A 27,345-nucleotide genomic window follows, 5' to 3' on the forward strand; every position below is an offset into this window, starting at 1 on the left:
GCTGTGAAAGTGAAGCCTAAATTGCATTGAAAACTCCAACATGTTGGAGATGACAGAACCACAGGATATCTGACAAGAAAACATGGAATAAGGAGTTGAAACAGCCAAAGAAAAAGAAGTACATTGCAGTCAATAAAGCTGAATGCCGTTGGAGATCTGAAGATCACTTTGACATTAGTTATGGACATGCAGAGTTGGGCGTTTGCACAGCTGGTATTCTATCTCATTTGGTTCCAGTATATTCTCATTATGTTACTGTTTTGGTTTTTTTTTTTTTGGAATGGTAATATGCCATTATATATTGAAGGTATGTGATATGCTTTAATATTCTAATTTTATAGGTGATTACAGTTAAGAGATAGCCATGAGTCTCAAAAGAAACTTTTCACAGGGTCAAAACTGTTAGCCTAGCAGGGCATGGTGGCACACACCTTTAATCCCAGCACTTGGGAGGCAGAGGCAGGTGGATATCTGAGTATGAGGCCAGGCTGTTCTAGAGAGTGAGTTCCAGGACAGTCAGGGCTATACAGAGAAACCCTGTCTCGAAAAACCAAAATAAACGAAAAACCTAAATAAATAAATAAATAAATAAATAAATAAATAAATAAATAAAACTGTTAGCCGATGGGGACTGTTGAAGTTGGACTAAAAGTATTTTGCATTATGATACAACTATCAGCCTATTGGGACCAGGGAGTATGGAATGTAGTAGTTTGAATTAAAATTTCCCCCAATAAGCCCATTGAGAGTGACACTATAAGGAGGAGCAACCTTGTTGGAGTATTATGATCTTGTTGGAAAAAGTGCTTGTTGATCAAGATGTAGAACTCTCAGGGCCTTTTCTCTCCCCTTATCTGCCTTCATGCCACCATGCTTTCCTGCCAAGATTGTAATGGACTAAACTTTTGAACTGTAAGAAGCTTTAATTAAATGCTTTCTATTAGAAGAGTTGCCACTGTCATGGTATATTATTTCACACAATAAAACCATAACTAAGACACTCTCATTAATTGTGTGTGTGTGTGTGTGTGTGTGTGTGTGTGTGTGTGTGTGTGTGTGTGAATGTGTGTGTTTTAGGTTTGGTCAAAATGTGTTAACTGGAATGGAATAGAACCTGGAGAGTTACCACCTATAAAACATCAGCACAAATGCAAAGTATTAGCTGGCACAGATCACGTCTTAGGAACAGGTGGAAAAAAATTTGAACATAAAGAGAAAATCAATAATTGGAGAGAAACAGAAACCACAATTATTTGCCAGTGGCATTTACTTTATGTGATGTTCTGCCTGGCCAAATTTTCAAAGTATTTATTAAGATGTTGATAATCTGATGAAATTTGAAGTTAAGGAATTAATAAATGAGGATTACAGAAAACCAATGCTTCCCTGTGTGCCCGAGGGCAGCCTTGATAAATTTTCCAGCAATTACCATCTCTGATTACCACAAGGAAGCAGAATCTTAGAGTAGTGGAAAAAAATTGCAATTTATTGTGCAAAGTGTACAAAATAGAGTTAGCACTAGGTTTTGGAAGAGAAAATTGTTGAAATCTACCCAACTTTATCAGAATTGAAATTTTTACTTATAACCCCTCATAATCATGAACTCTTACTGATATAAATACACACACTTCTTTCATTAGGCAACTATGATGTCCTATTTGAATAAGAGGCTCCTATAGCTGATATATTCTAAGCAACATTTGCATGGAGCTATTGCCTTGTTCCATGCTCTCAGTGGTTTTGACACTCACTTGGAGTTTATATAATAATCATGTTAAGTGTGGACTGATACGTTCAACGATAAAGTTCTGAAAAATAGAATGAGGAGAGTAACTTCTCATTCTCACTGTGCTGGTTTTGCTACATTGGCTGAGACAAGTACATGGCTAATGTTCTAAGTCATTGTCTTGGCATACTAAGCCACAAGCTGTTTCTTTTTCTATGGAAGAGTGAGAATGCTTATATTCCACATGACTTTAGGAGTGCAGGAGACATTTATTCTTTAATTTTCAGACCAAATGAGCAAGGCACAAAAATACTATTTTGTTGAAAATATGATATAATGATAAACTCGAGAATCAAGGCAGAAAAAAAAAAATAAACACATTGACAAACAAACAAAATAGCCATCATTATTTCATTGTTTTAAACATCAAGAGCTATTTTAGCTTTAACACTGCCTGAGCCTCTGGAGATAATTGAATGAAATATATATTCTTTTAGATTTTTGATGAGTCATATTCAAAAACTAACTGGCAACTGTCAGGATGCATGTGGGAAGAAATTATCTGGAAAGGTACCTACCCATATTTGGCCAGACATAGTTAAGTCAGTGGTTTACAATGGACATAAAGCCATCATGATATACTAGACTGATAATATATAATTCCTTTGCCCTATGCATAATCCTCTTTAAGTGTACTTTTATATATCTATATGCTTAAAAAGTACAGTTTCTGTTTATATAGCATTGAGTTAATTTTTGTTATTACAAAAGTATAACACACTCAAAAACTCATAAGCTAATCCAAAATAAAAACAAGCACACACATATTTGCTAATCTATATCTACAGATCCTTTGTAATTTTTGTCCAGAATTCCCCTTTTCTTCCTCTATTTCACAATACAGATTACTAATACACTGAATTTTGATATTTATTGTTGATAATTAAATTTGTTTTATCATATATCATAAGTATCCTTAAATATGAATGATTAGTTGTTTTGAGTTTATAAATGCAGAAAAATATCTGAATTACATTTGCAAGAGTAAGTGACAATCACTTGAGTTGTTGTGGAAAGATCAGCATCTAATCAATGACTTAAATTATTTTGGATATTTTCCCTAACACAATATGCTTGAGTTCTTGTCTTTCTAAAATATGTATTGGCACATCAGCTTGCTTGTACAAAGTACAAATATGGAGAAGTCATGCAGCCTGAGAAGAATTTTACTTTTCTCACTTTTGCTGTGTATTCTTGAAATTGTATTGTTTCAACAGTTGTCACCTAGCTGGGTTTTCAAGATATAAATAAAAATGACAACTTTGAATGTACTCCATATGGAAACCTACTATAGAGTGCAATGTTAATTAAAGAAGCTTCATTGGTCTGTCTGAAACACATACACAATTCCATTTCTTTATCAAGAAAGAAAAACTGCAGCAGCTAGACAGTTTAAGTGCTTAGCATATCTGGAACTTGGGTATTGCCTCCTATGATCTTGTATTAAAATCCTTGACAAAAAAGTCTCTTAAAGACTGCCCGGGCCTGACCCGGGACAAAAGCCCCTTCCACTCCACTCGAGCCCAGGGCTTCCTGGCCAGAGGAGTTGCCTGACACCCGCAAGGGCCCACACAGGATTCCCCACGGGATCCTAAGACCTCTGGTGAGTGGAACACAACTTCTGCCAGGAGTCCGGTTCGAACACCAGATATCTGGGTACCTTCCCTGCAAGAAGAGAGCTTTCCTGCAGAGAATACTCTACCCACTGAAACCAAGGAGAGTGCTGCCCTCCCAGGTCTGCTTATAGAGGCTAACAGAGTCACCTGAAGTACAAGCTCTTAACAGAGACAACTATAACAGCTAGCTTCAGAGATTACCAGATGGCGAAAGGCAAAGGTAAGAATCCTACTAACAGAAATCAAGACCACTCACCATCATCAGAAAGCAGCACTCCCACCCCACCTAGTCCTGGGCACCCCAACACAACCGAAAATCTAGACCCAGACTTAAAAACATTTTTCATGATGATGATAGAGGACATCAAGAAGGACTTTCATAAGTCACTTAAAGAATTACAGGAGAGCACTGCTAAAGAGTTGCAGGCCCTTAAAGAAAAGCAGGAAAACACAGCCAAACAGGTAGAAGTCCTTAAAGAAAAACAGGAAAACACATCCAAACAAGTAATGGAAATGAACAAAACCATACTAGAACTAAAAAGGGAAGTAGACACAGTAAAGAAAACCCAAAGCGAGGCAACGCTGGAGATAGAAATCCTAGGAAAGAGATCTGGAACCATAGATGCGAGCATCAGCAACAGAATACAAGAAATGGAAGAGAGAATCTCAGGTGCAGAAGATTCCATAGAGAACATCGACACAACAGTCAAAGAAAATACAAAATGCAAAAGGATCCTAACTCAAAACATCCAGGAAATCCAGGACACAATGAGAAGACCAAACCTACAGATAATAGGAATTGATGAGAATGAAGATTTTCAACTTAAAGGGCCAGCAAATATCTTCAACAAAATAATTGAAGAAAACTTCCAAAACATAAAGAAAGAGATGCCCATGATCATACAAGAAGCCTACAGAACTCCAAATAGACTGGACCAGAAAAGAAATTCCTCCCGACACATAATAATCAGAACAACAAATGCACTAAATAAAGATAGAATATTAAAAGCAGTAAGGGAGAAAGGTCAAGTAACATATAAAGGAAGGCCTATCAGAATTACACCAGACTTTTCACCAGAGACTATGAAAGCCAGAAGAGCCTGGACAGATGTTATACAGACACTAAGAGAACACAAATGCCAGCCCAGGCTACTATACCCGGCCAAACTCTCAATTACCATAGATGGAGAAACCAAAGTATTCCACGACAAAACCAAATTCACACAATATCTTTCCACGAATCCAGCCCTTCAAAGGATAATAACAGAAAAGAAGCAATACAAGGACAGAAATCACGCCCTAGAACAAACAAGAAAGTAATCCCTCAACAAACCAAAAAGAAGACAGCCACAAGAACAGAATGCCAACTCTAACAACAAAAATAAAAGGAAGCAACAATTACTTTTCCTTAATATCTCTTAATATTAATGGACTCAATTCCCCAATAAAAAGACATAGACTAACAGACTGGCTACACAAACAGGACCCAACATTCTGCTGCTTACAGGAAACCCATCTCAGGGAAAAAGACAGACACTACCTCAGAGTGAAAGGCTGGAAAACAATTTTCCAAGCAAATGGTCTGAAGAAACAAGCTGGAGTAGCCATTCTAATATCGGATAAAATCGACTTCCAACCCAAAGTTATCAAAAAGGAGAAGGAGGGACACTTCATACTCATCAAAGGTAAAATCCTCCAAGAGGAACTCTCAATTCTGAATATCTACGCTCCAAATGCAAGGGCAGCCACATTCATTAAAGACATTTTAGTAAAGCTCAAAGCACACATTGCACCTCACACAATAATAGTGGGAGACTTCAACACACCACTTTCATCAAGGAACAGATCGTGGAAACATAAACTAAACAGGGACCCAGTGAAACTAACAGAAGTTATGAAACAAATGGACCTGACAGATATCTACAGAACATTTTATCCTAAAACAAAAGGATATACCTTCTTCTCAGCACCTCACGGGACCTTCTCCAAAATTGACCATATAATTGGTCACAAAACAGGCCTCAACAGATACAAAAATATTGAAATTGCCCCATGTATCCTATCAGACCACCATGGCCTAAGACTGATCTTCAATAACAACATAAATAATGGAAAGCCAACATTCACGTGGAAACAACACTCTTCTCAATGATAACTTGGTCAAGGAAGGAATAAAGAAAGAAATTAAAGACTTTTTTAGAGTTTAATGAAAATGAAGCCACAACGTACCCAAACCTATGGGACACAATGAACGCATTTCTAAGAGGGAAACTCATAGCTCTGAGTGCCTCCAAGAAGAAACGGGAGAGAGCACATACTAGCAGCTTGACAACACATCTAAAAGCTCTAGAAAAGAAGGAAGAAAATTCACCCAAGAGGAGTAGAAGGCAGGAAATAATCAAACTCAGGGGTGAAATCAACCAAGTGGAAACAAGAAGAACTATTCAAAGAATTAACCAAACAAGGAGTTGGTTCTTTGAGAAAATCAACAAGATAGATAAACCCTTAGCTAGACTCACTAGAGGGCACAGGGACAAAATCCTAATTAACAAATCAGAAATGAAAAGGGAGACATAACAACAGATCCTGAAGAAATCCAAAACACCATCAGATCCTTCTACAAAAGGTTATACTCAACAAAACTGGAAAACCTGGACGAAATGGACAAATTTCTGGACAGATACCAGGTACCAAAGTTGAGTCAGGATCAAGTTGACCATCTAAACAGTCCCATATCACCTAAAGAAATAGAAGCAGTTATTAATAGTCTCCCAGCCAAAAAAAGCCCAGGACCAGACGGGTTTAGTGCAGAGTTCTATCACACCTTCAAAGAAAATCTAATTCCAATTCTGCACAAACTATTTCACAAAATAGAAGTAGAAGGTACTCTACCCAACTCATTTTATGAAGCCACTATTACTCTGATACCTAAACCACAGAAAGATTCAACAAAGATAGAGAACTTCAGACCGATTTCTCTTCTGAATATCGATGCAAAAATCCTCAATAAAATTCTTGCTAACCGAATCCAAGAACATATTAAAGCAATCATCCATCCTGACCAAGTAGGTTTTATTCCAGGAATGCAGGGATGGTTTAATATACGAAAATCCATCAATGTAATCCATTATATAAACAAACTCAAAGACAAAAACCACATGATCATCTCCTTAGATGCAGAAAAAGCATTTGACAAGATTCAACACCCATTCATGATAAAAGTTTTGGAAAAATCAGGAATTCAAGGCCCATACCTAAACATGATAAAAGCAATCTACAGCAAACCAGTAGACAACATCAAAGTAAATGGAGAGAAGCTGGAAGCAATCCCACTAAAATCAGGGACTAGACAAGGCTGCCCACTTTCTCCCTACCTTTTCAACATAGTACTTGAAGTATTAGCCACAGCAATTCGAAAACAAAAGGAGATCAAGGGGGTACAAATTGGAAAAGAGGAAGTCAAAATATCACTTTTTGCAGATGATATGATAGTATATATAAGTGACCCTAAAAATTCTACCAGAGAACTCCTAAACCTGATAAGCAGCTTCGGTGAAGTAGCTGGATATAAAATAAACTCAAACAAGTCAATGGCCTTTCTCTATACAAAGAATAAACAGGCTGAGAAAGAAATTAGGGAAACAACACCCTTCTCAATAGTCACAAATAGTATAAAATATCTTGGTGTAATGCTAACTAAGCAGGTGAAAGATCTGTATGATAAAAACTTCAAATCTCTGAAGAAAGAAATTAAAGAAGATCTCAGAAGATGGAAAGATCTCCCATGCTCATGGATTGGCAGGATCAACATTGTAAAAATGGCTATCTTGCCAAAAGCAATCTACAGATTCAATGCAATCCCCATCAAAATTCCAACTCAATTCTTCAACGAATTAGAAGGAGCAATTTGCAAATTCATCTGGAATAACAAAAAACCTAGGAAAGCAAAAACTCTTCTCAAGGATAAAAGAACCTCTGGTGGAATCACAATGCCTGACCTAAAGCTTTACTACAGAGCAATTGTGATAAAAACTGCATGGTACTGGTACAGAAACAGACAAGTAGACCAATGGAATAGAATTGAAGACCCAGAAATGAACCCACACAACTATGGTCACTTGATCTTTGACAAGGTAGCTAAAACCATCCAGTGGAAGAAAGACAGCATTTTCAACAATTGGTGCTGGCACAACTGGTTGTTATCATGTAGAAGAATGCGAATCGATCCATACTTATCTCCTTGTACTAAGGTCAAATCTAAGTGGATCAAAGAACTTCACATAAAACCAGAGACACTGAAACGTATAGAGGAGAAAGTGGGGAAAAGCCTTGAAGATATGGGCACAGGGGAAAAATTCCTGAACAGAACAGCAATGGCATGTGCTGTAAGATCGAGAATTGACAAATGGGACCTAATGAAACTCCAAAGTTTCTGCAAGGCAAAAGACACCGTCAATAAGACAAAAAGACCACCAACAATTGGGAAAGGATCTTTACCTATCCTAAATCAGATAGGGGGCTAATATCCAACATATATAAAGAACTCAAGAAGGTGGACTTCAGAAAATCGAACAACCCCATTAAAAAACGGGGCTCAGAACTGAACAAAGAATTCTCACCTGAGGAATACCGAATGGCAGAGAAGCACCTGAAAAAATGTTCAACATCCTTAATCATCAGGGAAATGCAAATCAAAACAACCCTGAGATTCCACCTCACACCAGTCAGAATGGCTAAGATCAAAAATTCAGGTGACAGCAGATGCTGGCGTGGATGTGGAGAAAGAGGAACACTCCTCCAGTGTTGGTGGGATTGCAGGCTTGTACAACCACTCTGGAAATCAGTCTGGCGGTTCCTCAGAAAATTGGACATAGTACTACCGGAGGATCCAGCAATACCTCTCCTGGGCATATATCCAGAAGATGCCCCAACTGGTAAGAAGGACACATGCTCCACTATGTTCATAGCAGCCTTATTTATAATAGCCAGAAGCTGGAAAGAACCCAGATGCCCCTCAACAGAGGAATGGATACAGAAAATGTGGTACATCTACACAATGGAGTACTACTCAGCTATTAAAAAGAATGAATTTATGAATTCCTAGCCAAATGGATGGACCTGGAGGGCATCATCCTGAGTGAGGTAACACATTCACAAAGGAACTCACACAATATGTACTCACTGATAAGTGGATATTAGCCCCAAACCTAGGATTCCCAAGATATAAGATACAATTTCCTAAACACATGAAACTCAAGAAAAATGAAGACTGAAGTGTGGACACGATTCCCCTCCTTAGAAGTGGGAACAAAACACCCTTGTAAGGAGTTACAGAGACAAGGTTTGGAGCTGAGATGAAAGGATGGACCATGTAGAGACTGCCATATCCAGGGATCCACCCCATAATCAGCATCCAAACGCTGACACCATTGCATACCCTAGCAAGATTTCATTGAAAGGACCCAGATATAGCTATCTCTTCTGAGACTATGCCGGGGCCTAGCAAACACAGAAGTGGATGCTCACAGCCAGCTAATGGATGGATCACAGGGCTCCCAATGGAGGAGCTAGAGAAAGAACCCAAGGAGCTAAAGGGATCTGCAACTCTATAGGTGGAACAACATTATGAACTAACCAGTACCCCGGAGCTCTTGACTCTAGCTGCATATGTATCAAAAGATGGCCTAATCGGCCATCACTGGAAAGAGAGGCCCATTGGACACGTAAACTTTGTATGCCCCAGTACAGGGGAACGCCAGGGCCAAAAAGGGGGAGTGGGTGTGTAGGGGAGTGGGGGTGGGTGGGTATGGGGGACTTTTGGTATAGCATTGGAAATGTAAATGAGCTAAATACCTAATAAAAAATGGAAAAAAAAAAGAAAAATTTAAAAAAAAGAAAAAAAAAAGAAAAAAAAGAAAAATGAAAAAAAAAAGTCTCTTAAACAATGGGTTAATTTTAAGTTACAGTTCAATATTAAACTCCACCATGGTGAAAAAAATTATAGTAGTAGAAGGTGGCAGGAGTAGAGTATGAGGAAAGCTCAAACTCGACAAACTTTCCTCTTTTTCATTCCAAGATGCAAGCAAGAGGTACAGGATCCAAGCAAGAGGTACAGGATCTAAGCAAGAGGTACAGGATCCAAGCAAGAGGTACAGGATCCAAGCAGGAGGTACAGGATCCAAGCAAGAGGTATGCTACAGGACCATGTTAGGGTAGGTCACCCTTTTCAATTAACCTAACCAAGATAATCACCCATAGGTGTGGACAGGGGCTAACCTAATCAAAATTATTCCCAGTAGCTGCCTGGAGGTTTCTCCTCAGGGTGATTGTAGCTTCTGCTAGGTTAATAAGTGCTGATATCCACAGACACCTTTATAGATAGTACAGAAGTAAGAAGGTGAAATGTTTGTTATATAGATACATTCCAGCTGTGGTCACTGGACAAAACTGCTGATTAATTATAGACACCAGCTTTTTTATTTATATACCGTGGGTGATAAAATTATAAATTTAAGAGCTTATGGTAATGAAGAGCTAATTGTGTGAAGATAAGAAGAAAACACACATAAAGCAATTAGTAATTGTTAGTGATCTTGGATTCAGATTCCATCTTAGAGAACCTGATCCAGGGTTGAACTTGAGTTAACTAACAAGCCGACACCTAGCACCAGTCTCCAGGTTACTCCCCTGGCAATCCACTTCCAACCACCATTCAGGAGGAAAGCAGAAGTGTATGGTTTGACTCCCAGCAGCAGCCAATTACACTAAAGGCAACAAAAATTCTGTAATGGCCCCCACAATCGGATATGTGCCAGACTAGAACCTCCCTCACTTGCCTAACATGTCCTATAAAACCTTGTCCCGCTGAGAACAAGGGACTTCTCCCTCCTGCTCTGCTGCATCAGAGTAGGTGGTGTGACCCAAGCTCAAGCTTGGAATAAAGAGATCCTAGTGTGATTGCTTCAGAGTTGACTCTTTGCTGGTATTCTGGAGATCTCCAACAAGGTACAACAATGCATCATATTAGGAAAGCTTTCAGGATGTTATTAACTTATATTTCTTGTTCTGAATTAAACTCTTTAGCAAGCAAGAATGTGTTACAGTTACCTACACAGAACTTCAAAGGTCTCTGGACCTTATTAGAAAGAGATCAAGTTTGCCTCTCTAGTAGACTTCTCATTTTGAAATTACCATAAAATCTGGTGATTATTCCATGGGAACTCTTTGTTTTTCTCATTTATCTCTTCAGTCCATGACTAAAGATTCATCTATGTCAGCTCTGTAAGGGGAAAACATAGGAAAGAAACAATCAATAGATGAAGGAAATGACAATAAATAGGAAACATTATTTATTATTAACAATAATTGTATTAAATTTTTATTATACATATATTTTTTGGTGGTATACATTTTAGTAATTTGTAAAAAATCAAAGCATTCAATCAAAATTCACAAAATTTACTTTGGGAAATGTAATTTGGTAACACAATTTATTCATATTGTGCATTAACAAACACTGAAAAACAGCAAAAAGCATAAGATATGCTACAGTGAATAATAAACACATCTGTAAAAGGAGAAGCTGTGGAAAGCATTTATTCAAAAGGCAAAGTTAGTTACTCGTGTTCTTTAACCAAGTATTTCAACTGCTAAATCCCAGGTTTCACTTGGTAGTAGCTAGCTGAAGGCTTTCCTCATAGATTACATTTGGTAAACTCATGATGATTTCTAATAACAGCCATCAGAGTGAAGCAGGAACCTACAGACTCTATGCTACTACAAAGTCTGCAAAATAACTACCACAAAATCAAAATGCTCAAATCATATGTTTGTTTTGATCTTGCTTTTGTTTTTTTTTTAATTTATTTTATTGTTTTCCTTATTCACTTTACATCCTACTCACTGCTACCCACTTCCTGGTCACCCCTCCCCTTTTCCTCTGAGTGGGTGGGGCTCCCCTGGGTATCCTCTAATCCGGACACTTCTGCAAGGCTAGGCATCTCCTCTTCCAGTGAGACAAGACAAGGCAGCACAGCTAGGCATCTCCTCTTCCAGTGAGACAAGACAAGGCAGCACAGCTAGAAGGACACGTCTCAAGTACAGCCAATAGCTTTTAGGACAGTCCCTGTTCTAGTTGTTCCAGGCCCAGATGAAGACTACCCTGCACATCTGCTACATATGGGTGGGGAGGTCTAGCAGGCCCACCCAATGTATGTTCTTTGATTGGTGGTAAAGACTCCTGAAAGCCTGAAGAGTCCAGGTTAGTTGATTCTGTTGGTCTTCCTGTGGAGTTTCTATCCCATTTCTGGCCCCAATCATTCCTATTCTTCTATAAGAGTCGCCAAGCTCTAATAGCGAAACTTTACAAAGAACTCAAATTTGTTTAAACTAAAAAAAAAAAAATGATAGAAGATATACTTTCTCCAAGAAAGTCTTGTATGAACATCTAAGCAGCCTGTGATGGGCTATAGTCTAGTTATATAAAATATGAACCTAAATGAGTCTTTGAGTGTCTATGGACAATAGGAAGACCTTTGTTGTGAGTTATTTCTATCTTTGTTCTCATTTTGTTTCTTTAAATATTGGCTTGGTTTGGGTGCACTTAGGGAGAGAAAGAGAATACTTATGCAATAGTTTTAACTGTCAGCTTGAAAGAGTATAAAAACACCTCGAAAGAGATTCTCAATGAGGAATTTCCTCAATAAGTTTGGTCTGTGGATATGACTGGTAGGAATTTTCTTAATTGTTTAATGGTGGTCGGAGCACTTACCTTGAATATAGGGAGCACTCTTGGACTGAATAAACTGGGATTGATTGAGAAGGAAAGTCAGTTCAATACTTGAAGAATGCATCCATCTATTTTCTCTGCTCTAAGGTTGTGGAGCAATACTTTAACTTCCATGCTATTTTGCCTTTCTTACTGACATGTACTATAATCTAGAATTTTCAGCTAAAGAAACTTTTCCTCTCATGTATACTGCTTTCTTTGGTAAGAATGTTTTGTCACAACCTGAAAGAAAAGAAGACAACTTTTATGAATTAAAATCAGCTATCCTCTTCCAAGAAGAATTCAGCTTATTTTCTAATGATATTTTAAATTAAGGTACATATTTCAAAAATCAAATTGCTAATGGCTGGTTAAATGAATATATATTCTGCAGTTTCTTTTGCTTAATCTTTACTGTCTTTAAGTTTAATTCCAATAAAATTAAATGAATATTGATTTTGCTACTATATAATTGCAACGTTATATAATTATATAAAAAGTTTCTAACCAGTACTTTCAGAGCTTCTTGGAACTATACCACCAATCAAAGAAAACACATGGTGGAACTTGTGGCTCTAGCTATATTCATAGCAGAGGTTGGCCTAGTCAGACATCAATTGGAGGAGAAGCCCTTGGTCCTGTGAAGGCTCTATGCCCCAGTATAGGGGAATGTCAGGGCCAGGATTGGGAGTGGGTGGGTTGGGGAGCAGGGGGAGAGGGTAGGGGATAGGGGATTTTCAGAGGGGAAACTAGAAAAGGGGATAACATTTGAAATATAAATAAAGAAGATATCTTATTAAAGAAAAACCTAAAAAATGTTAAATAAATATAACCTTTTCTTTTCTTAGTTGCTACTTTTCTTTTTATAACCAAAATTTCTGTTATATTTTTCCTCTTTTTTACCTTATTTTTATTTTATACTGCTAACTCATTCCTAATTGAATTAATTGTCTATGTCACATAGAAAAAGAATATCATAGAAAAAAATGAGATATTTTATTAAGCTCTTCATGGGATTCCTACGCATGGCACTGACCTAGGTTTACAGACTTCTATATTCACTCTAGTGAAGTAGTATAACTCAAAACAGCAAATTCAATAAGCATAACTTCATCATAAAGAACTTTTCAGGGACATACTGTGTGTGTAATATGTACATATATGAATAAGGAACAATCTTTATCTTCAAGGAACTCACAACATTTAAAGTTGTCTTATAAACCACTGTATGTTATCACATTTGTGCATGACTTAAGGAATGTGTGTCGCATATCTTCCATCCACATGAGAATCTACACTGTAAGCTGATCTCTCACAATTCTCTGACCAAAGTTGCAGTTGCATATTTTGGATCAAGTGTATCCATAGTCCGTTGAAACATCTTTTTCATAAAAATACAAAACTGTGTCTGATGTGCTTATTTCATAATTGCTCATCTTATCTCTAAATCTTATGAAATTTGAGAGTAAAGGATAAGAACAATTCTCTTAGGAGTCATGGGCATCACAGTCGCTTACATCAATTTCTAGTTCAGGAATGTGAGCTGCAGAAATACTCTCTGGTACCAAATTTTCACGGAAATATGAGAAAGTTTGTAGGTTCTGATGAAGAAAATTAAAATTCAAATGTGTAAAGCTATTTCAATGACAGAAATAGTATACTCAAGATGCAATGAAAGTCCAATGGGCATTTCTCAATCTAACTGATAAGAAATCTGAGCATTATCCAGGGTAATCAGTATAAAATTCACTATTTTAAATAAGTATTTAATTAAAGAATGCATTGATATCTACAAGAATCAAGGGGTGGGAATTCTCAAAACCAAGCTACATGTATTCTGCTCCACAACTTACAAAATAGTATGCACAATCATCTTCCTAAATCTTTCATTTTTATCTTACACTCAATGTATTTTCTTTGCAGGTATGGCAATGTAGTTTTCATCTAAAATTTTAACATTCAAGCTATATTGTTCTCCATTTCAAGTAATTATTACAAGCTACCTTTGTGTATATTAAAGTCTTAGGAAATACCCAGCCCACCACAAGCATGACATCTTACAAACAGCCTTCAGGGTTTCTCTGGCAGCCTGTGAGACATGGCACACCTGGCAACAGTGAGTTGTGCCCTGATTTTTGGCAACATAGCTTCAAAAGCCAAGAACATGAGTATTAGGGGGAACTCTTGGTACAGTCTAAAAGAATGTTGATTATTGTGTGAGTGAGATCTCTAAGTTTGTTTCCACATTCATAGCATGTAAATTTTTCTTATTTTGTTTCCGTTGTGATCAGATACTTACACACAGGAAGACTCCTGCAAGGAGGTCCTCTATTCATGTGAAAACTCACATCTCAAGGATAGGTCTTTCATTCTAAGGCAGTTTTTTGTTTGTTTGTTTTGTTTTGTTTTGTTATTTTCAAAAAAGATCTGTGCCCTCCCCTTCAGTCCTGAGCAGGCTAATCAGACCTTAACTGTTTGCCACAGTCCATCTTCCACCAAACTGGGTGGAGTCTTCTGACCTAGATAAAAATCTCCTGCCTTGCCCACCTGCAGAAGCAGACTGCCTGCTGAGCTGCTGAGTTTGTTCTGCCACAGAATCCAGCTGAAACCAAGCAACACAACCTAGCTGAAACAAAGGATGGGTCTTTGGGTTTCCCCTATATAAACGCACAGCTGAAAATTAAACTTTGAGCCTTGATCAGAGAACCTTTGTCTTGGCTTCCTTCTTCTCTTGCCCGCCCATCCTATTTCATTCCCAACCTCCCTTTCAGGTATATCCCTGAATGGCTACGAAATTCTCTTGAAATTTTAAGGCATTTTAATAATGCCAAGCTTAATCTTTATTTCTAGTCATTTAGTCATTATGTTCACGATAAATCTACCTTCCAAGAAGGAATAGTAAACAGTTTCCTATGGATGTAGCATCATGGAAAGTTATAATAGCAACATCATCATATCACTTGGGACCATGGGGCATGCCCTCTTGCACATACATTATTTGGGCAATGCTCTCTGAATGATAAGAAATATTATTTTTATTAATCATTTTATTCACTTACATTTCAAACGATATACCCCTTACCGGTTACCCCTTCACAACCCACCCATCCTATCTGTCTTCTCCCCCATCCCCTTTGCCTATACGAGGGAGTTCCTCTACCCACTCACCTACTCCTGCTTCACTGCTCTAGAATTACCCTATGCTGGGGCATCAAGACTCCACAGGACCAAGGACCTTTCTTCCCATTTATTTCAGATAAGGCCTTCTTCTGCTACATATGTATCATGAGGGAGTCATGGCTCCCTCCTGTATACTCTTTGGTTGGCAGTCTAATACCTGGAAGCTCTGGGTGGTCCAGTTAGCTAATATTGTTCTTCCTATGAGATTACAATCCCCTTCAGCTCCTAAAGTCGTTCTCCTACCTCTTCCTTGGGGGTCCCTGGGCTCCTTCTGATGGTTGGCTGTATCTGCATCTGAATTGGTCAGGTACTTGTACAACCTCTCAGGGAACAGCCAATACCGAGCTCCTATCAGTAAGCAGTTATTGTCGTCAGCAATAAATGATATTTAACTGAAGTTTAATAGCCAAAACTGTTTAGTAACTTACACAGCTAAAAAAAAATAAATGTATGGTAGATATAAAAATACATTATACTGATTGTATATATTCAATGTGTAAGTGAATCTGCATGTAAATTCTCAGAGAATAGGTTTGTACTTACATATTTTAGGGTAAAAATTATTCTTAAAGTAAAGTCATCCCCAAGACTCTACTCCACATGAATGAGAGGTGATCTTAGTACTCATTTCAAAGAGCATGCATTTCCTTAAGTAATTTTCTTGAGATAAAGAATGTGGGAATTATAAGAGAAACCACAGGCAAAGAATGATGCTACTTTAAGAAATACAAAATTTTTTTAGAAGTTCTTCCTACCATACAACATATTAATCTATAATGCTTTGATCTTTACTTGATAACATACACTCATGGCATTATTGAAATTCAGTGTAAACTTTGGTTGTGTCTAGTTTATCCAGCTATCTCATCTTTTATCAATCACTTAGTGGGGGAATAAGGAAAAGCTTCGTTCACATGGTACTTTTACTTGCCATTGTCTTTTGGATTCTCATCACAGGTTTATTTTATTTTATTTTATTTTTGACAAAGAAGTTGGGACCACATCCATTCACTAGAATGTCATATCAAAAGAATATTTCTGCATGAAACACTAAAGATTAGAACAGGCAATATATATTCCAAGGATACTGATGCAATTCTATAGAAACAGCCTTCCAGAAGCAGAGGCAGGATAGCAAGTTCAAGGTGGTTTTGTTTTGCTGAGTTTCAACCTAGTCTGGGACTCTGTAGCAAAACTTTGTATCAACATGACAAAATAAGTATATAATTCCTTATGAAACATGGATGAGTCTAATGAGCATTGTCTTAGAAGAACTAAGTCAGACAAGGGAATAAACTGGAGGTGTGATTTAGAGATAATTAACCACATTAAATCATTAAATTAGAAAAAAGAACAGAACGCACAAGGGACTGAGGTGTTTGTGGTACAGATTGGAGGCTTTAGTCGAAAGCAAAAAAAAAAAAAAAGCCACATTTATTTATTAGTTAAATCTAAACATCTTTAAGTGGATTTATAATCAAACAACATAGAATTTAGTAGACATTTGTGAAGAGTAAATGCAGATCAAAAGAGTAAACTCTTTAGCCCATTCTGATGTGACCAGAAATTGGATATTTGCACCTTTTTGGCACTACACAGCTCACTGAAATCATTAATCAGGTCAAACACTCACACACTCATTTCATGACCCGCTCCAATTTTCACCTAATAGTTGATTTTAATCAGGCAACCAAAGAAAGTATACCTTGTCAAGGCATCATCATGCAAAGGAAATCAACTCAGTAAATCATTTAAACTTTTAAATCCCTCAAGTTGTGCTCAGAGGCTGCTAGAATTTAAACACAGTATTTTCCCTTCAAAACGTAAATATATGTAGTGAAACCATGAGTTTGGTAATGCTCTTAAATGTAAGTTTTGGTGCCTGTCTTGGGAAAATTCCATCCTTAGATTCTTCTAGCACAAAAGTTTATAGTTTATTACAAGACTAGACTCTTAGTAAGCTCACTGGTCATTTCTTCTAGCTGGGGCATGAAATCTGAAAAATCAAGGCCAGAAGAACCACTTTGTACTGGTCTTTGTTCCATTGAGATACACAAAGTGGTAGCTGCATTAAGGCATTGAATATCAACTTAAGTTGATATTACCAAAACAGTTCCATAAAGTCCTGATTTTAAATTGATTAATATTATTGTGAGGTAGACATCTGAGGACAGCCTATGGTATGGATTTTGTATGCAGGAACAGACTGATAATAGAACAGGTATTATTGCCTCTATTCTATGCACAGTACTGCCTATGACAATTCTCTGCACTCCTTTTATTGTTCCATCACTGTGAGCAGTAATGTGGGTAACGGTGTCCAACATAATTTCTTCTGCTTAATATTAAAGAATTGACTTTTTGTGAGTAAATGTGCCATGGTGACTAACTTTACAACTGCCACCCCAGGATGAAAAGTACAGTAATAGTACTCATTTTACCATGAGGTATTATTGAAGTTTTGTTATTGCAATTTCTAACAATAATTATTTAGTGCTGATTATTTTGTTCTTGAATTCTGTATTGTCTGTATATCAAATGAATGATGAATTTCCATAACACTTTCTAAGGTTGTGATTACTAAATTTTTATAATGGGGAATATAATACTCAGATTCTAAGACAGATGGTGAGTAATAATTTATTTTCTGGTAATGTTTAACTGATGTTGAACATTTTAGGGGAAAAAACTAAGCAATTTGTGAAAAAAAATCACCACAAAGCTTGGCTGTGTGCTCCTTATATTAGAGTGCTGAGTACCATCTCTTAGGTTCTTGTGGTTTTGCATAGTCATTTAACGTAGGCAATGAGCTGTACATTTTCCTGGGGCAAAGTATCATCCTCTGGATATTCCTCCCCATGACCTTTCTTTTTAAATTGTGTACCAAATATTTTAATCTGCAAATTTAAGAAACACGGCACAATTATTCCTCTTTTTAGCTTGTAGGATTATCAAACTCAAGACAGTTTAAGACATTTTATTTTTTTAAAAAATGCTAGATGACAGTAAGGTCTGAGAAAATTTTGCATATGTAGCTCATTCTGGGATTTAATTTAATCCTAACTGGGTTTTCAAAAGATAATTACTCTAACTGTAAGCTTTAATAAAGCAAATAAGCACTGAAAGTGGGCAATTATAATTCTCCAAAACGATATGATTTACCAATAATCGTAAATTATGCATTATTTTGACACTATCTTCTTGTTTTGTTTTGTTTTCTTCAGTTTCATTGGGTTTTGCTTGTATATGTTGTTGGTAGCAAGGTAAAGGCAGAATGTCTGACATAGTTCATACCATAATATAAGGATATTTAGTTAAGTGCCAGAGCTCACCATCATATTCCAGCTTTGTGTTAACCCTTTATATTTACTTGTACTCAAACTACTGAATGAATTTCATGCCATAAACACAAATGTATTACAATTCCAAAAAGCTTAACAGACAAGTTAATACAGATGTATTTGGAATTAATTTAACAACTACAGAAGCATTTTGAAAAGAGCCTTTATATTTTGTAATGTAGAGCTACATATTAGCTAGGTTATTCTATTGAAATAGTATTAGAATTCACACTAGAAATGGTTAAAAAATGAAAGTAGTCTGAACAGTACTAATAAACTTTAAAGATAACAAAAGATTCTCAGCCATGCTAACATAGGACCAGATCAAATATATAGTCTTTATTTTCTTAAGTTTTACTCATAAGTCTTGAGGGCAGTTCTATCTCTTATATTACAAAGTTTTCAGCTGGAAAGTTTAATATTAAATTTTCATTGATTGACTTTCTAATAGTATTCCAATTCTAAAAAATTTTCCCTCTCTAACCAGCAATAGAAATAAGCTAAATTTCCAATATTTTTAAGATAGGAGGTTCTTTTTTTTCTTTCCTTGAAAACCCCTCCCCTGCTTGATAATAGTAGAGTTTTTGCCATGTGAGAAATAAAATTAGTAAGCTTGTTTTTATTTTATTTCCTTCAGATTTACAATTAAAATTAAGACATAGTCATTAAATATTACTACATGTTCTGTTTCTGAATGTATTATTCACTCATAATTTGAGTGGTCTAGTTTGCTTTTAGTATTGTATAATATCATAAGGGCAAACCAAGTGAATATTTTTGTTTGGTCTTGCCTAGTAGGACAAAAATGCATTGGTATGCTGAGAAGTTTCTGTGCTTCGTCGATCAATATCCATGTAGATTATGAAGACTGTTTTTCACCAAGAGGGAGAATTTGTTAGTTGTTTATCTGTACAATGTTTGTAATGTGTAATAAATAATTAATTAGTTAATTAATGAGACAGCCTCATATTTGGTCTTATGCTCATATATAAAACAACATATTTTACTTCCAAGTATCACAAATATTTTATGTAACCCTGGGTAGCTAGAGCATGGGGAACCATAAGCAAGTATTCTGCTATTTTCAGTCATGTTTTGATATAATAAAATTATTCTGTCCTAAAGAGATGGTGAAATGGCTAAGGGCACTTGTTACTCATGCAGGGAGTCTGGATTGATTTCCCAGCACTCATATGGTTGCTCAAAATCTTCTGTGAATAGAGTGCCAGAAGATCAAATGATATCTGTAACCATTGAGGGTACTGTATGTACAGGATGTGTGTACATACATTCAGAAAAAAATAAGTCATACCCATAAAGTAATAATAAATCTTAAAGTTTTAAATAGTTTCTTCTTCATTTGAGTATTTTTGGTAAAAATAAATTATTGTTATTGTTTTATTATTTTATAAATTAATGACAAATTACTAATATAAATAAATGAAAAGCCATGGATCCTTCGCATTTCTTATTATTGTTTGCAATGAGAACCACCTACTAACAGAGATATGATTTTGCTAGAAAGAAGAAAGTTTGGATCCTACTAAGCATTTGTGAAGATTTAAGGAGGGTACCATATATGTTTCTTGAAAAAGACTTGCTGTAGTGATTCACAATTTTGGGTATTAAAATCTTTCTACACCCTTATTCTGCAATGATCTTTCAACCTTAAGAGGAGGAGATGGAATATATATGTTCCAGTTAGTGTTGAGTCTTCCTTAGCCTCTTGTTCCCTCTATGCCTTGACCAGTTGTAGGTCTTTGTGTTGTTTCCTATCTATAAAACACTAAGAAAGATCTTCTTTGATGATAAGTTATTAGGAGTCAGTTTATTATATGCCCACTTGAACAGAATGATGGTAGTAGGCACTCCATAAGAACTATGAGCTGTCTACTACCGTTCTTTAACAATAATTCAGTGGAAAGTCAGAATTAATTTTAATCTCTTTATACAATGGAAATGCTAATCCAGGCCAGCAAAATGGCTCAATTGGCAAAGGTACTTCCTGCATTAAGAAAATTAAGTTCAGGCTTAGGATTTCTCAACCAAAGACAGTAGATACCTGCGTTATATTAACACATAGTTTTGAAGACTCATGAACATTAATTTTACTCTATTATTCACTAAATCATTTGACCCCATTTTTGGAAAATGTAAAAATAATTAAGGGAGATCATATACTGTGGGTTGAAATAATGATCACAATAAAGGTATGAGAAAAACTTTGCATTGCCACAATAGTGTACTTCATGCATATTAGAGTTGTGACCTAGCATGGAAATAGTCCTCTTGTGAGAGCTGGTACTTAGCAAGTAATACTTCAAAAGAAACACACTGTTCCTAGTGCTTCTTCCTCCTTTCTTAAGAGCTCTGTGGCCCTGTGGTGTGGCTTTCATTGATATTCTCCTTTACCAAAAAAGGGAAATGAGCAAAAGTTCCAGTAACTTGCTCATATCAATATACAACTCACTGCTGACCCGGGTTACAAGCATGGCTATCTCTCTGCTAGCAAGAATTTAGTTTTTATCACATCTGATTCCAGTTTCAATCAAGGCAGAGTTTTATCATATGTGAGGTGACAGAATAAAGCTGCATACCATCCAATTCAATATAGCAATTCAGTGCTTACAGAAAATATCTGAATACATTGCATCTTGAAATTAGTCCAAAAAAAAATGTGTTCAAGCATAGGAGGAAATGTAACCTTCTCCAGGAAACATGAAAAGCCTTCAGAGTTCCTTGCTTTTAATGTCTATTAGGACAGTCCATTTATATCAGTCATTTTGTTTTAGCCAAAGAGGAGTTATACATCAGCTGCTGCTGTAAGATATAAACAATAGAGAATTGTTGTCACAAGTCAAATTCTGTGGCATTTCACCCTTAATCTTTCCCATGTATGGGACACATTCTCTTTCTATGAGAATATTAATCTCCTCAAGGTTGGCTACTTCTGCCTTCTCATTATAGTTAACTTTAGTCCTTGGCAAATTTGTCCAAATACTTCTGTTTCACCTTTTAGAAAAGTTCCATCTGGTAGTTGGTTGGGTTTTTGGGTTTTGTAGCATTTGCAATTTTATTGAAACTGTTTACATTTGATGGATTCAAAAATAATTAAAGAGAAATTAAAATTTTATAAGAAATATATGCTTTTGAAATAATTTTAAGATTAAATGGTATATGTAATCTATCTTTCCAGGAAAAAATAAAAACAACTACATAATTGTCGAATAAAATATAAATTTAATTTTGAAATGATCTTGATAGTTCACCACTGCTACAAAGTAGTCTCTGAAACTATACCAAATAAGAGATTTTTATATACCCATTTGTCCTAAATTTCACAGTATTTTCAAATGGCTTCCCAAAAATAGTATGAGTGGACCAAGCTCCACAGGTCTGTCAATGAAAGAATGACAAGTTAAATGGAAATTATGTAACTACTTCAAATATATATATATATATTTGTATATATATATATTCATATTTTTAACATACCTTATTAACTATTTATGGAAAGAAATTCACTATCCAAGCTGCATAGATCAGAGACAATGTATTTCAGAGTTGATGTTTGCTGCCCATTTGTTTCTCTGGTACTTTGTTTCTGAAGTGCTAGATTCTGGCTGCTGTAATGGAATACTGTTGAGTAGGTGATTTAGCAAGCAAACAGTTTTTTTCTTCTAAGTAGGTATGTATTCTATCAAAAAACAAGGGTTCTGAAGTAAAAAAGTATCTATTGAAAGCCATATTTCTGATCATAAATATTGCCTTACTGTTTCCTCAGGTGATAAAGGAAGAAAAGATAAAGAGAAACATTGAAAATAAGGAAAAAAGTGGGGGCCAATATATAAAAGGAAAGAAGAAAGAGAAGAGGGGAAGGGGATGTCAGAGGAGGCAAAGATGGTGAAGAATGGGAATAGGAGGAAACAAAAAAAGAAGGTAAGAAGGAAGGGAGGCAAGAGAATAAAGAAGAAAATGGAGACTAAAGGGTATATAAAGGAAGAGGCTAGAGGTATTGGAATAGACAGAACAAAAAAAACTGGAAGGAAGATGGTAGGGGAAGGAAGGAGAAAAGGAAGAGAATGAAAAGGGCAAAGGGAGAAGGAAGGAGATAAGTATGTGGAGAAAGGGAGAGGGTGAGAGAATAAAGGAAGAGTGGATGGAGAAAAAACTCTAAAGCACAGGAAGGGAAGGAGGGAGAGAGGAAGAGAGATCCAGGCAGAGACTGACAGAGACAGATAGAGACAAAGACAAACAGAGACAGGAGCATAAATAGAGACAGAGACAGAGAGAGGAACATAGACAGAGGCAGAGAGAGGAACATAGACAGAGACAGAGAGAGGAACATAGACAGAGGCAGAGAGAGGAACATAGAGACAGAGAGAGGAACATAGACAGAGACAGAGAGAGGAACATAGACAGAGACAGAGAGAGGAACATAGACAGAGACAGAGAGAGGAACATAGACAGAGACAGAGAGAGGAACATAGACAGAGGCAGAGACTTCTGTGCACCTTTGTGTAAAAGCAGGAAACTCATTCATCAAGTTTACCTTCATTGCCTAATTAACTCCCACTTTTTAAGTGTATAATTCATTACACAATGCACATGCATTCTAACTGTTTGATATTATGGTACCTGCATAGGCTTTAAAAGATATTTTATTAATTCCTTGAAAACTTTACATAATATATTGGGACATATGACTGCCCATCATTTAACACCCTTTCAACCCTCCTTTTCCTTCCTACCGAACTATGAGATGATTTCTTGGTTTTCGTCTTTCTCCAGTTTTTGATACTTAACTTACCTTGGAATAGAACCCTGTTCTGTTGTGTGGTGAGTCTACCAGGAGTCATAATATCAAAATATTAGCTTTTCCTCCTCAATAGCTAGGAAGAACTAATAGCTTCTCAGCTAGTGGTGAAATTACATACCAACTTTCCTCAAGTACACAATAGTTTTTCCTAGCTGGAATTTTTGCATACCTTATGTGTGCTGTCACATAATTGTGAATTCACATGTTTATTTTCCATGTGCTTGGAAAACAGTTTTCTTGATTTTATCTACAACCTTGGCCTTTCTAAGCTTTCTGGCCCACTTCTAGATAATTTGCTGGGCCTAAATATGACACATAAATGTCTGATTTACAGCTGAGTACTAGACAGCTTGTTTTATTCTTCCTGCTGAAATGCTCGAGGCTCTGTATTAACTACTACCTACTACAACAAATAGAGGCTTTTCTTTAGAGGTCGGAGAGACTCTGATCTACGGGTACAGGAGAAAGTCACTGGGAGTGGTTTTAATACTATATCTATTAAACAAAATAATAGTACTTCATTCTCCACTAGAAACTTTGACTTACCTAGCCACAAATTTTGTTGTACTTAATATTTCTAAGGTTAGGTTTGATCTCATGGAACAGGCCATTAATCCAAACATTTGTTTGGGTACTCCAGTGAAATGTATGTTACCATTCAAAGTGTGGGCCTAATTTGTCAATCCAGTCATTGTGGCTTTAAGAGCTCACATCTGGGTGAGGTTGAGGCTAACAGTTCTCCTCTAACAGCCTGCATAGCACTGAAGACAGTAGAGTTGAAGCTTGAAGTTGAGTACCAGATTAATGTCTACAGGTTCTATGATTCAAATATGTGATGTTTTAGCGTTAGGGTCCTAGTGTCAATTTCCAGAGGGTAGCCACTACTTGGAATATTCTCTAATTTGAGGGAGGGGGATGTCTTTATGAACCTATTTACTAACATTTCACCAAGAGGTGACCCATTCCTGCAACTGGGTATTTAATCTGGTAGCAGGGGAAATTACTTTTAATATGGCCTCCCCCATAAAATCTTTGCATGTATAGAAGGATATATTTTATGAAATTCTTATAGTAGCAGAGTTCCATGTGGCTTTTCCAAAAGACCATGAGTGTTAATTATTCCTCCGAATATTCCCTGTTTACCCTGTGATGTGTTTATAAAAAGTTAAGTAGAGAAGGAATATGTTCTATGGGGGTGTAGTCAGGTATGGGGGAAGGGGGTGTCACAGCAGGGCCATGACAAGGCATCCCTTCCCACTGAGCGACCAGCCATATGACCATATAGTATAGAATAGAGTTTATTCAGGGTATGGGGAGGGGAATTAAGAGAGTAGTAGAGTCAGAGAAAGGTAGAGAGAGAGTAGAGAAGTAGAAGCCTGTCATGACCACATGGAGGTGAGGCGGGGAGAGGGAAGAGTAAGGGAGCAATATCCCAAGAGAGCAAGAAAGGAACAAGAGAAGGAGGAGGGTATGAGCACACCTTTTTATAGTGGGTCAGGCCTACCTGCCTTTGCCAGGTAACTTTGGGGTGGAGTTTAGACAGAATGCTAACACCCTGCCTTCCAGTTCCTATCAAATCTAATGATTACAGTTCTATTATTGCCCTTAACTCTTTATACTACTGTGCTCTGTTTTCTGTCTTTCTGTTCCTCGTAAATAACCCCTGACTAAATTTCTAGACTATCCCTGTATTCCAAGTAGAACTTAGAGACCAAGTTTTTTGGGTTTAGACTCCATCTTATAGAACCTAACCCAAGTTTGAACTCAAGTAAACTAACAGGCCAGTGCCTGGCACCAGTTTCCAGGCACCCCCCCCCCTGCCGCCACCACCCCCCCCCCCTGCCGCCACACACACACACACACACACACACACACGACCTGTCTCTCCAGGTTATTCTCCCAACAAATTTGCACCTCCATATTACAAGCCCTCCCTGCCTAACAATCACCAGTCATGAGGAAAACAGAAGTTAAGTTTATGGTTTGGCTTCTAGCGCCAGCCAATTATGATGAAGACCATAGTAGCCCCACCCCCAATTACATGCTTAGCCAGACTAGAAACACTCACCCTTCTCTTGATATTTCCTATAAAACCTTGTCCTGAGGAGTGTTTGTGGCTTTTATCCACCGAAACCATCCTGTGTGTCAGCGTGACTTAAGCCCGAGTTTGAACTTATGAATAAAGACTCTTGTGTGATTGGATCGGATCGGATCGGCACCTGATTGGTCTTTCGGAGTTCACAAATGCTTCTTGGTACTACAGAACATGAATCTCTGATGATCCAATGCTATCATCATGAAAGGAGAGAAAATACATGATTTCTGGGCCTGGGTTGCCTTGGTGGAAACAGAATGTAAATATATCACAGTCATCACAAAAAATTGAAGATTTCTGTCACTTTAGAAATTTCTTCTTGAGTTCTTTCAACTAATTTGCTCCCATATATTCACCTTTAAAAATTAGGAAGTTAATATCTGTGACAAAAAAAAATAATTTACATTTCCTATGTTGTCATGTAAAGTGATCACATGTTATCAGATAGTTGGCTTTGGCTTCGTTTGATTCCTGTTGTATTGGAGATCAGTGCACATTGTGGCTCATGTGTGAGGCAGCTGATTTCTGCTGATGTATTAGTCTTTCTACTTACATATTTGTCTGCATGTTGCTCCTACAATTGAAATATATTACAAATAAAGCAGTTGTAAATGTATGTGAACATCAGTGATACACATCTACTTTTATTTCCTTTTTGAAAATACCAAAATACATTTGGCTTTTAAAAGAAAGGTCAAAAAATATTGCCTAGTCACTATCTCATTTTGTTGCAGAATTCATCTTCATAGATGGTAGTGTGTTTTAACTATTGACATTTCACTGAGTGAGAAATGAAAGCTCTTTATGGATTTAAGTGTAACTCTCTTGATACACACAGAAACTTATTTTTCAAATTTCACAAATTTATAGTAATACTTACTTCAATTTTATATTTCATTTAAGACTATAAATTATATTTACTTTTCTTGATTAATTATATAATTGGAGATTGTATCACTAATTATGATTCCCAAGATGACAATAATATTTAAAATTAATGTTGTGTATCATTCCCTGATACTTAAATTTCCCATTTATATTAATAAAGGCATATCATCCCATTTACCTTATTGTTAACTTTTATGATTATGGATAATTCTATTGAATTATTTCTTTTTATACCATAAGTCCTATGTGACATGTTTATTATTGTTACTTTAAGTTACAGTGAGTCATTTAGTAACATTTGTTTAAGAAATAAGTAACTTTTGTGCAAGCATTTATTTACTATTATCTTCAGATAACATACTGTCTGAGCTTTCATTTTTCTGAAAATGACTATTCAAATGCAATTTTGATATATGTTCGTTTTAAATGTATATCTATGTCTATCACTGTCATATATATATAATGAGATATATCATCTCATTATAAAATATATAAGTCATTATAAACTATATAAAATTTAAATATATATACAATATATAAGTCATATATATATAAGTCATATATATGCATATATGTATATATGTATATATATATATATATATATATATATATATATATATATATATATATATATATATAAAGACTCTTGTATGATTGTATCAGATCCTCTCCTGATTGGTCTTTCAGAGTTCACAAATGCTTCCTGGTACTACAGAACATGAATATCTGATGATCCAATGCTATATAAAATATATATATATAAGTAAAAAATATATATATAAAAGTAAAATATAGAGCCGGGCATGGTGGCACATACCTTTAACCACAGCACATGTGTGGCAGAGGCAAGCGG

General features: G+C 36.3%; 1 long non-coding RNA gene across 5 annotated transcripts in view; it reads right to left on the bottom strand.

The window, feature by feature from the left end:
- The window catches only part of Gm32877, a 50,136-nt gene that overhangs the window by 12,655 nt on the left and 10,136 nt on the right, over positions 1–27,345 (bottom strand). For 2 of the 5 annotated variants that reach the window (XR_001784783.1, XR_001784785.1), the window contains exons 2-4: positions 15,593–15,781; positions 12,173–12,412; positions 10,594–10,681 (exon numbers count right to left, since the gene is read on the bottom strand). This is a non-coding gene — a long non-coding RNA (predicted gene, 32877). Of the gene's footprint in view, positions 1–10,537; positions 10,682–12,172; positions 12,413–15,592; positions 15,782–20,264; positions 21,511–22,185; positions 22,317–25,577; positions 25,798–27,345 lie in introns of those variants that run through there. The other 3 variants (XR_376753.3, XR_001784784.1, XR_001784786.1) reach the window with 3 other exon arrangements.

The sequence above is a fragment of the Mus musculus genome, chromosome 5 (assembly GCF_000001635.26).
Source record: "Mus musculus strain C57BL/6J chromosome 5, GRCm38.p6 C57BL/6J".
Taxonomy (NCBI): Eukaryota; Metazoa; Chordata; class Mammalia; order Rodentia; family Muridae; genus Mus; species Mus musculus.